Genomic DNA, 11,435 nt, shown 5'->3' with positions numbered 1-11,435 from the left:
AGAATCCCTGAGGGGTCACTCCTGACACGAACTTCGGCTGGGGGGTATTTTATACCCAACAATGATGATAGTCTAATGGCTTTTTTTTTTTGCATGCTTCCAAGGGGCAAATCTGACCTCCAACAACTAGTTTGATCCCTCCAATAGCTAGTAGACCTCTTCCAATCTAATTTAAGTATATTTAAGATATAAAATCAATTAGGGAAGTAGATCTGAGATGGAAAAAAGTTAAAAACTCAAGTTCTTTGTGAGGGCATTGAATATTCTTGAGCAATTCAAAGAGAAAAATTAAGCATAATTAATTGAGTGAGCTTCCAAAAAAATATCCTTAGCAATCATTGAAGAGCCTTTCATTTATTGAAGAAGAGAAGTTAAAGCTTCAACGAGCACTCATCATCGACTTCACCTGAGCTTCAACAAGCTTTATTCCTTTTGTTCTCTTATTTATTCTTTATAACTTCTATTATATATTTTATTTTTTTGCAAGTTTCTTGAGATAGAAATTTATGGGATAGGCTTGTCCAATTCTATAGATATTGTATTGACTAAGTCTAAGGATACCTTAGAAAGATTTTGGTTGATTTTCTATATAAAATCAACTAGATTTGTGAGCTCACTAAAATAATTGATTGGGTTAATTGTGAATCTAGTTAAAATAATCATATTATAATCAAGAAGATTTTAGTAAAATTTTCAAATAGGATGACTTGAGAAGTGACATAGGTGCTGGGTTCAGCATTAAACCACTATAAATTATTACATTTATATTATTTATTTTAATTCTTATATTATATATTGATTTATTATTTATTTTATTATACATATTTATTGCTTCCACCGTACACTTATTTAGTTTACTTTAATTAAGCACATTCTTGTTTTATGATTGTAAAAATTTTTAAAAAATTCAATTCATCTCCCCACTCTTGGGTTGTTACATCTAAGCAATAATTGGTATCCAAGTGGGTACTCTTTTATCTTTTATAAACTTAACTGTATAGAGCTCAAGATCAATGGCAATCCTTAAAATATCTTTTGATGAAGGATGCTTACTTGTAAGACTATCTCTTTTTTATAAATTTGATTATATTTATTAAAAGGCTAGAATGAAAATTTTTATTCACACACATAATACTATGATTTATGGAATATATTAGTTCATGGCACACATATATCTACTAAAATTATTGATAGAGTTCAAATTCCTAAATATGAAAATGAATGGAACAATAAAGAAAAGAAATTTGCTTAATTGAATGCAAATACAATAAACATACATTATTATGCTCTTGATGAAAATCAATTTAATAGAATATGTACATATTTTTCTACTAAGAAAATTTAGGATACATTGAAAATAATTTATGAAGGCACTAATGAAATGAAAGAATCAAAAAATAGTATGCTATCTCATAAATATGAAATGTTTAAAATAAAATCCTTTGAATTTATTTTTGATATATGTTCAAGATTTATAAATATTATTAATGATTTAAATTTATTGAAAAAAAAATATAATAATACTTATCTTGTAAGAAAGATTCTTAGATCTTTGCTTAGATCTTGAAAAATAAAAGTGATAATAATTCAAGAGGCAAAGAATCTAAATCAATTATCCTTGAAAGAGCACTTCAATTCACTCATGACTTATGAGCATGCCATAATAAATTAAGAAGAAGAGGATAACAATAGGAGAAAGAAAATATTAGCATTCAAGTCTTCAAATCAAGAAGATAATATGGAGTCAAAGAATCCGATGATGAAGATGAAGACTTATCATTAATCATCAAAAAATTCAAAATCTTCCTGAAGATGAAGAGGAAGAAGAACCAAAAAAGAAGAAAGAAAGCTTTGGCTAAGGGGGATCCAAGCAAGAAAAAGAAGAAGGTAACTTGGAACAACCATGAAGATTTAAGCTCTAATAGAAAAGAATAAAAGATCAATAACTTGTGCTTTATGGCACAAGAAAATAAGGTATACTCCAAAAATCCCACTAAATTTACTTTTAATGAATTACAATAAGCATTTGATGAGTTGATAAATGATTTGAAAAAGCTAGGACATAAAAACAAAGAACTTAAAAAGAATAATCAACTTCTTGCTAAAGAAAAAAAAATTACAAAATGAAAAGAATATTCTAATTAAAGAAAATAGTGAACTATAAGAGAAAGTTAATAAACTAAAATTTAAAGTTGATAAATTTACTTTGAATTATAAAAATCTATAAATGATTTTAAATGATCAAAGAGTTATTTTTAATAAAGCTTGACTTAGATTTAATCTTTCAAAAAAATAAAAATTTTTGAAGAATATGTTTGTCAAAGCTTCTTCTGAAAATTTTTTAATAACTTATTTTAAGTGCAATGGATTGTAAAGCCTATGATTGTAATATAAAGAAAATACATGGTACCACAACTAAAAAGATTTTGATTTTGAAAAGAACTATGCCTACTATTTCCAAAGGATCCAAAAAGTTTGGATACCAAAATTAAAAAAATGATTATTTTGTAGGTATATCTAAAATCCCATGCATTAAAAAGGACATGATATTTGGATAGTAGATGCTTGAGGCACATGGTGGCAAGATGAATCTTAATTCATCATCCTTAAAGCTAAGGATAGAGAGATGGTAATATTTGATGACAACAGTAAAAGAAAAGTGATTGACATCAGTAATATTAGAATCATCACTTCTATATTTATTGAAAATATTATATTTGTAGATAATTTGAAACATAATTCAACCTAAATTAGAATAAAATAAATTCTTAAAAATGAATGAATTTATAAATAGATTAATTAAAACTGAAAGTACTTAATGCTCTTACATATTGTAATGGATTGATTTTGATGAATTTCTTTGTGATACTTTATATGCTCTTTATACTCAATACTTTGATATATACTATAATATTATGATACTTGCTAAAACTTATCAATATTATCCTTATATCACATTTCAACTTTATTTTTATAAAATTTCTAATACTTTTTGAAATAAATATACTTTTATACTTTGAAATATGTATTTCTATGTTTTGCTATTTAAATATATCATGACTCAATTTATAATAAAGAATAAGATAAATAGTAAGGAGAGAAAAAAATTTAAAAAAATTAAGTGGCATATATAAAGGGGAGCATTAATTATAAAGATAAAGGGGGAGTAATTGAAAATTTTATTGACATAGAATATCAAAATAAAAAAGTTTTTAATGATGTATTGCAGGAATATCAAATTAAAAGAGTCAATATCATAGAACTCATTGGTGTTAAGCTAACAACTCTATATGTTTGAACTTATGATGCATAATTGATACTTTTTTATGTCAAGCTATATCTAAAATTTAAATTTGAAATTTTCTCTGATACACTTTATAAAATTTGAAGTTTGTAGTTTGCTTGATATATTATGTGCTTTAATGCTTGCCACTAGTTACTATGATTTTTATCTTGATCATCTTATAAATCAAATTATAGCTCTCATATTTGATGTTTTTAGTACCAATATAATTCATCTTGAATCAATCTAATTTAATGAAAAAAAGGAGCGAGAGTTAGCTAAGCATACTATAGTGTTTAATTCTAAACTTTTTTTAAAAATATAGCTCTTGAATCCAAAGTGCTTTGATATATTGAGTTGACTCCTAGTTTGCACAAGCCAGCTCCTACTTAATCCGGTTGACTTAACTGTATGATAGTCTAACGGCTAGTGTTTCTGCATGTTTCTAATGGATAAATCTGATTTTCAATGGCTAGTTTGACCTCTCCAATAGCTAGCACACCTCCTCTAATCAAATTTAGATATATTTAAGACATGAAATCAATTAGAAAAGTGGATCTAAGAAAGAAGAGAAAAGAAAAACTCATGTTCTCTGCAAGAGCATTGAATATTCTTGAACAAGTTAAAGAGAGAGGAATTAAGTGTAATTTATTGAGTAAGCTTCCAAGAGAATATTCTTAGCAATCATTGAAGAGCCTCCCATTGAAGAAAAGAAGTCAAAACTTCAATGAGCACTCATTATCGACTTCAACTGAGCTTCATTAAGTTTTATTCTTTTTATTTTCTTATTTGTTCTTTATAACTTCTATTGTATACTTTATTTTTTTGTAAGTTTTTTGAAATAAAAACTTATGAGATAGGCTTGTCTAAGTCATAATTAGATATTATATTGACTAAGTCTAGAGATGACTTAATCGAAAAAATTTTGGTTGATTTTCTATACAATATCAATTAGATTAGTTGAGAGACTGCAAAAACAATTGATTGGGTTAATTGTGAGTTTGGTTAAAATAATCATACTATAATTAAGAGGATTATAGTAGAATTTTTCAGTAGGAAGACTTTAAGAATGGACATAGGTACTATATTTGGCAATGAACCACTATAAATATCATATTTATGTTGCTTGTTCTAAGTTTTATGTTGTGTATTGATTTATCATTTATTTTTGCTATGCATATTTATTGCTTCCACCATATACTTAGTTTACTTTAATGGAGCATATACCTATTTTAAAATTATCAAAGTTTTTGAAAAATTCAATTCACCCTCCTTTGGATTACTACCTTTGGGCTATGTGCTCTTTATAAGATAATAACTACTACAAGAATATATAATCATTAGATTCATATTCAAACATTTTGTACTCATCAAAAAATCAATCCATTGCATTAATAAAGTCGATACTCTAAAATTTCAAGTACATTAATATTTTATTGGAAGAATAATATATATATGGTGACAATGGTGCTACATTAATTGGTTTCTTATATAGATGAAATGAAATCGAAATAAGTGCAATCGATCGAAACAAAATATATAATAATATGAGAGAATGTGTTTAATTTCATTCTACTTTTCTTTTTGTCTATTTCTTTTTTCTTGTTGGCATATGCAAAATTATTTAGTCTATTAAATAAATAATGATAAATTATTGATCATGAATGTAAACTATGAAGAAAGGGCATAGGCTACTCAATGGAAGATGTTTTAATTGACACATAAATAAAGAGATCAACAATGGTCGATACAACAAGATATAGTGAATACTCAAATTTTTAAGTTTAATCCTATCTATATTATTTGAAGTTTCTTTATATGTGGCATGCTAAATTTTAAATACAATGATGTAATTACTAATTTCTTTTACTGATTGTATAAACTTATGTACGTATGTATGTATTTAGGTGAATTTTGAGAATTTGTCAACATAAATTTGAATACAATCTTCAGGCTCCATTGTAGAAGATGAGGTATTTTTATAAGTTATGGGACCTAAGGTGCATGGATGTGTACGTGGATACACATTAGGTTTAATTACACCCACTTCTATAATTAGAAAGCTCCAACTCATGCAAAACTCATTAGTGAACTGAAAAAAGCAAATAAGCATAATGAGAAAATAAAAATGAAATAAGATGGTTGAAGAAAATGATCGAAGAGGAAAGGAAGAAAATTGAAGAGGATACACTGAAGTTCATTATTTTTATGAAGGAGATAAGGAGTAGCATGATGTCTTATGGGGCTTCTCATGTGGTAAGTTCCATTTTTCTTGGTCTATTTTTTCATATATAGCTAATTGAACTTATATATGTGTTGAAACAATGAGATACAATGTATTACCTATATCATTAAAAGATTATAAGGAATATCTTTTAGTTTTTTGTATTCCTTTTGGTGTAGCGTGCCATGCATATCATTTTTTTTATGCTTTATTTCTAGCTATATGAGATTTTTTTTTATCCAACTTATTTTTGAATCAGAAAAATAGTTAGGTGAGGGATAAGATTATGCTTGAGTTTTAGTGCTGGACTACTTTTAATAGGTTGAGCCTTAGGTATAATATTTTTGAGTTTGTTTTATAGTTGAAGTAGGGCTGCGATGTTTTCATCATTTGGTGGGAAATGGCAACTTTTTTGTCTTTTAGCAGGAGAGAATGTATAGTTTTATAAATAATAATAGAGAGTTAGATGAGTAGAGTTAAGGAAGAGTTTGGTGAGACATCTTTTGTGACAAGGGATAGGTTATGAGGTCTCCCTTGGAGGCTCGACGATTTTTCGTGAGAAGAATTAAATTTATTATTTTGATTTTTTTTATTTTTGAATAAATTTATTTTTTTCTTCTTAATTATTCTTTCTACTATTTTTGCTTTTTATTATGCTTGGTTTAGATCTTAAGCCGATACAGTCTACTCCGAGGAACATGCCATTTATGAAAAGCCGAAATAATTGAGGTGCAAATTTTTCATCAAATACAAGATTAGAAGATTTATGTAGAATGTTTTGCTTGTATTTCTGAAATTGTATTCTTTTGTAAACGGAAGGAAATCAATGGGATCTCTTGTCAAATTTATTTCAAGAAAGTTGGCGGAAGTTTCATTTTGTGTGACAGTAGGGGTATAAATTTTTCATCAAACACTTCGTTACCAGATTTATATGGAATGTTTTGCTTGTAAATTATATTTCTTTTGTAAATAGAAGAAAATTAATGGAATCCCTTGTCAAATTTATTTCGAGAAAGTTGGCAAAAGATTCATTTGGGATAATAGTAGGGGCATAAATTTTATATCAAACACTTGGTCAGAAGATTTATATGGAATGTTTTGCTTGTATTTCTGAAATTGTATTCTTTTGCAAATAGAAGAAAAACAAGGAGATCTCTTGTCAAATTTATTTCGAGAAAATTGGACAAAGATTCATTTTGGATAATAGTAGAGGTGTAAATTTTTCATCAAACAATTGATTAGAAGATTTATTCTAAAATTGCTTGTTTCCTTAAGTCTTTGATTTGAGTGTTAGGAAAAAAAGTAAGACGACAAATTACTAGTTTTCTCCTAAGAACCATTGAATTTAGAACTTAAATTGGGGAGTTTCTTGAACCAAGTATATAACTGCAAGTGGTCCAACTAAATACTTGACGGATTACTAGTTTCCTCTTCCCTTCTCGTATGTCTTTCTATTTTGATATCTTTTGATCTATCCTCATATTAAAAAGAATGAAAGCAATAACTTACCTATTCATATGGAACATAATAAGGGTTCATAAAGAAGCATCAGTGCTGATACTTAATGCACTAAAGCATCAAATAATGAGCCCAAACAATGTAGCAAATTGGAGAATTTGAAGTACACTATAGATCACTTCAAAATTGCGCCAAAAACTCTCGAGCAGTCGAGAAGTAAATTACAAATATAAATCTGAAAATCCATCAAATCCAATCAAAATCATAGAAAATCACAAACCATACTCAGGACATGATCCAACAAGAGTTGATTTTCTTCAAAAAAAGAAAAAAACAAGATTTAATCAAATAACATAGAGACATTCCAAAGAAAATAAAAAAACTAACCTTTCTCTCTTGAGTTCAATATGAGAGGGAGACCGAGATGGAGACCCACCCTCGGGATGAAGAGGGCCATGCTTCTCACCTGAAGCAGGGTAATAGGCGTGGGAGAAGAATAAGCCACGACCTCCGCTTCTCCATGGTGATGGAAGATAGCAGCAAGCAATGGTGGAGATGACTGTGTACTCACAAAGAGGTAAAAACCAGATGGGGATGAGGGCAAATGTGATCTCTACCATCAAAAGACTTTAAGCAGATGGGTTGTCAAAGGACAATGAGAGGAGACAAATATGTTTAGGAGTCGAGGAGAAATAGATCATGAAAGGGGTATCGAGAGATAGGGTACTATTTTTCTTTAAAAGTTAACTTTTTGCAAACATGTTATTTCGCTTGAAGGACCACATCTCATGGAAGTAGAAGGAGGTTAACTTTAAAGTAAATCATGTTTTAAGAGATTCTCAATACAATCAACAATTATTTTTAAGTTATAGCCAAACATCCAAAGTTTTAATATTTTTAAATTCAAAATCACTTTTGATAAGTACAAACATACTCCCAAACATGCACATGGTTATCTCTCTGAAGCCATCTATATTGGACAACCTCTTAGTTTTCTTGATCTGGAATATCCTAACCATGTCTGCATGCTGGAGCGATCTTTATATGGTCTTAAACAATCTCCTCATGCCTAGTTTTGATAAACACTTAATTTAAGTCATTTAAAGTAAAAAATTATATTTAATTTATTTTATTTATTAAGAATTTGATATTTTTTTAATGTTTTACAGGAAAGATACTCGTCGATACAAAGAGTCCGATTCATAGATCAAAAAGACTCAAGTTTGAAGAAAATTAGACTTAAAATAAAATTAAAATAAAAGAAAGATGCATCCGATATTATAGAAAATGAAGATACTATGCAAGAAATTCAAAAAGGATATAGATGTCATTGTGAAGAAACAAAAGCTTCTTTTTGGAAGTGGAATAAAAAAGATAGCGTGAAGTTCATGCTGTTCCTGGACGCGGCGTGAGCGCGGGCGAGCGCGCGGGCAAGCACGTGGTGCGGACGCGGCGTGACAGTGGGCAGACGCACAGCAGGCGGACGCGAGCAGGCGCGCGCACGGCGGGCGTGGCAGCGGGCACGTGGGACGGCGGGTTCGCGAGGAGAATTTGGCATGGCAGACACAGCGGCTAGCAAATTAAAGGAAAAAAAAAATTTATTTGGAAATGCTTCAAGTGAAAAAATTTGTATTTTCTTTATCTATTTGTAATCTTTTCATCTCATCCATCCATTTTTTAGTCATTAGTATTTTCTTTAGTCCCACATCGGAAAACCATGTAAAACTCCTCCCTCCTAACACCTATAAAAAAGTTTTTGTACTTCCATTGGAGGGGGAGCCCAGAAATTCTTCTAGAACCTTGCATAGAGGAATAGAAAGGGACTACTTCATGAGCAGCTAGGCTAGCAGTCTCGGGAGTGGTGAAAAAATTTTGTAACGACACAAAGATGGTTTATTGTTCTAAACTTTTCTGTATTTCTTTATATGCAATAAAGATTATGCTTTTTATTTAAATCATCATGAGTTCTTTATTTGCTCTTTTTTATATACTTTTATTTATGCTTTATTGTTAGATTAATATTAGGAACAACTTTTACTTTTCGAAGATGCACCGTGATCTATGGGTACGGGGCGTACCGAGGAAAGAAGAGTTATTTACCTAGTACTTTTCGGAGATGCACCGTGATCTACGGGTACGGAGCATGCCGAGGAAAGATAGATATTTTTTCTAAGATTAATCACATCAATTTAATTAAAAAAAAAGAGATACAACTCTGCTAGTACAAAATTAATTCAAAACTCCCGAGCTCTTTATTTTTTTATTACATCAATTTTAAGATAATTTATTTTCTAAATCAAAAACAACGCTTCTTTCTTTTATTTTGCAATCTCAACTTAGCCCAAGGTCCCTGAGGATACGATCTCGACTCATCTTACCTACGTAGTAAGTAGAGTTATTTTTGGTGCTATCAACGACTACGCATCAAATTTTGGCACCGTTGCCAGGGACCTTGGCACGGTTGAAAAAAAAAAAACCATTGACATTTCATAATACTTAACTAAAATAGCGTAACCCCAAATATAAAAATTTCTAACTTGATTGGACACCTTGTTTCTTTGCATCTCATCTCCATAATTAACTTTAAGGGCGCAACCCATTAACTAAGATAAGGTGGAGATTTGATCACCCTTCCTTGGCCCATAAATCACCCCCTTGCATTTGCATAACCTAGACCTTAATCTAAAATCAACTAGACGTCAGCCCTCAGAATTTCGAGCTCAATAGGATAAGAAAGCTCTAGAGTTGAACCGAGTGCGGATTGGTTAATTGCTCGGTGTCTAAGGCAAGTGGTTAAAGAAAGTGATTTTCAATTGGTTTCGTTGACTGATCTGGCCAACTCAGTTGGTGTCTAAGGAAAGCAACGAGCAGGGAACCTCCCACATCTTACGCTTATCTGGTCGAGTCAGTTAGTCAGTCTTGAGCTTGGAGTGCTCAAAGGCGGTCTTGAAAGTTAGGAGCTGTCTAGATCTAAGTTAACCTTAGGATAGAGAGTCTATGCTTGTTTAAGTTGATTGCAATTAACATATAAACATTAACTAATTTCTTCCTTTTCATAGATTTAAGATTCTTAGGTTCTTCTCTTTAGATTTTCTTCATTCTTTTCTCACTTTATTATAAAAATATATATTATAAAAAAAAAAAATTTCTGTGTTTGCTCTACAGTATAATTGTAAGGTGTATGCTTGGCCGTAGATCGTTATGATCAGAAATCCAACCTTTTGATCCAGAAATAGAAAGAACCTTTAGAGCCAACAGACGTAAAAATATGGATCGAAATCAGGAGAATGATCCACCCAAGCAACTGAAGGAGTACTTTACTCCTTCCACATATACCTACCCTCCTTGTATTCAAGTGCCCCCTGTGGAGGCCACTCAATATGAAATTAAGTCCAGTATAATCCAAATGTTACCTTCATTTTATAGACTTAGTAATGAGGACCCTTATAAATATCTTGAAGAATTTCTTGAGATATGCTCAACTGTCAAAATTCACAACTTCTCCGATGATGCTCTTAGGTTAAAATTATTCCCTTTCTCACTTAAGGACAAAGCCAAATACTGGCTACATACTTTGGATTTCATGACTATATCAACCTGGGACCAGTTGCAAGGAGAGTTTCTCAAGAAATATTTTTCCATAGGAAAAACTAATCAAATAAGGAAAGCCATAACTAGTTTTTCCCAATTAGATGGAGAAATATTTCATGAAACATGGGAGAGATTAAAGGACCTTATTAGAAAATATCCCCACCATGCTGTACCCAAGTGGCAGTTAATCCAATATTTTTATGATGGGCAATCGGAAAGACATCGATAAATGGTCGATGCATCATGCGGTGGGACATTCATGCTGAAAAGTGAGGATGAGGCATGGCAACTATTTGAAATTTTAAGTGAAAATTCATTACATCATATGTCTGCCTCTATTAGAGATAAACCCATGTTAAACCCAAAGAGAGGTGGAATATATGAAGTAGAAAATGCCATAGATATCCATCATAAGGTAGATGAACTGTCCCAAAAATTAGATCATTTTCTAAATACTGGACAATCCCCGATTCCACCTAACCCAATCCAAGAAGTTTGTGCATTGTGTGCAAGTCCGAATCATTTTGTTAGTGAATGCCCAGCCGCACCTCAATTTTCTGAGTTTGTGCACGAGCAGGTTCAGCAAGCTCAAGTTCAACAAGCTCGCAGACCAGGAAACGATCCATATTCGAACACTTATAACCCCGACTGGAGAAACTATCCAAATTTTTTCTGGAGACCACAACCAGTCGTTGGTCCTGCCACACCTCGACCTCAATATCAAGAACCAACATATAGGCATGAACCATACCATCAATTTCAAAATGTTCCTCAACCGTCTACTACTGGTCACAGCTCAGCTTTTGAGGAAAAAGTTCTGAAAGTACTAGAACGATTAGAAGTCAACACTCAAACCCTTAACTCCCACACACAATCCAT

General features: G+C 30.9%; 1 non-coding gene across 1 annotated transcript; it reads right to left on the bottom strand.

Moving 5' to 3' along the window:
* Positions 1-10,620: 10,620 nt before the first annotated feature.
* On the bottom strand, positions 10,621-10,726 carry LOC140853566 (small nucleolar RNA R71). The gene has a single exon (XR_012136636.1). It is a non-coding gene; the product is annotated as a small nucleolar RNA R71 (small nucleolar RNA).
* Between the last annotated feature and the right edge of the window lie 709 nt (positions 10,727-11,435).

This window comes from Elaeis guineensis, chromosome 13, assembly GCF_000442705.2.
Source record: "Elaeis guineensis isolate ETL-2024a chromosome 13, EG11, whole genome shotgun sequence".
NCBI classification, from domain to species: Eukaryota; Viridiplantae; Streptophyta; class Magnoliopsida; order Arecales; family Arecaceae; genus Elaeis; species Elaeis guineensis.
Note: the sequence above shows the minus strand (reverse complement) of the source record. Positions and strands in the feature narration are given on the sequence as shown.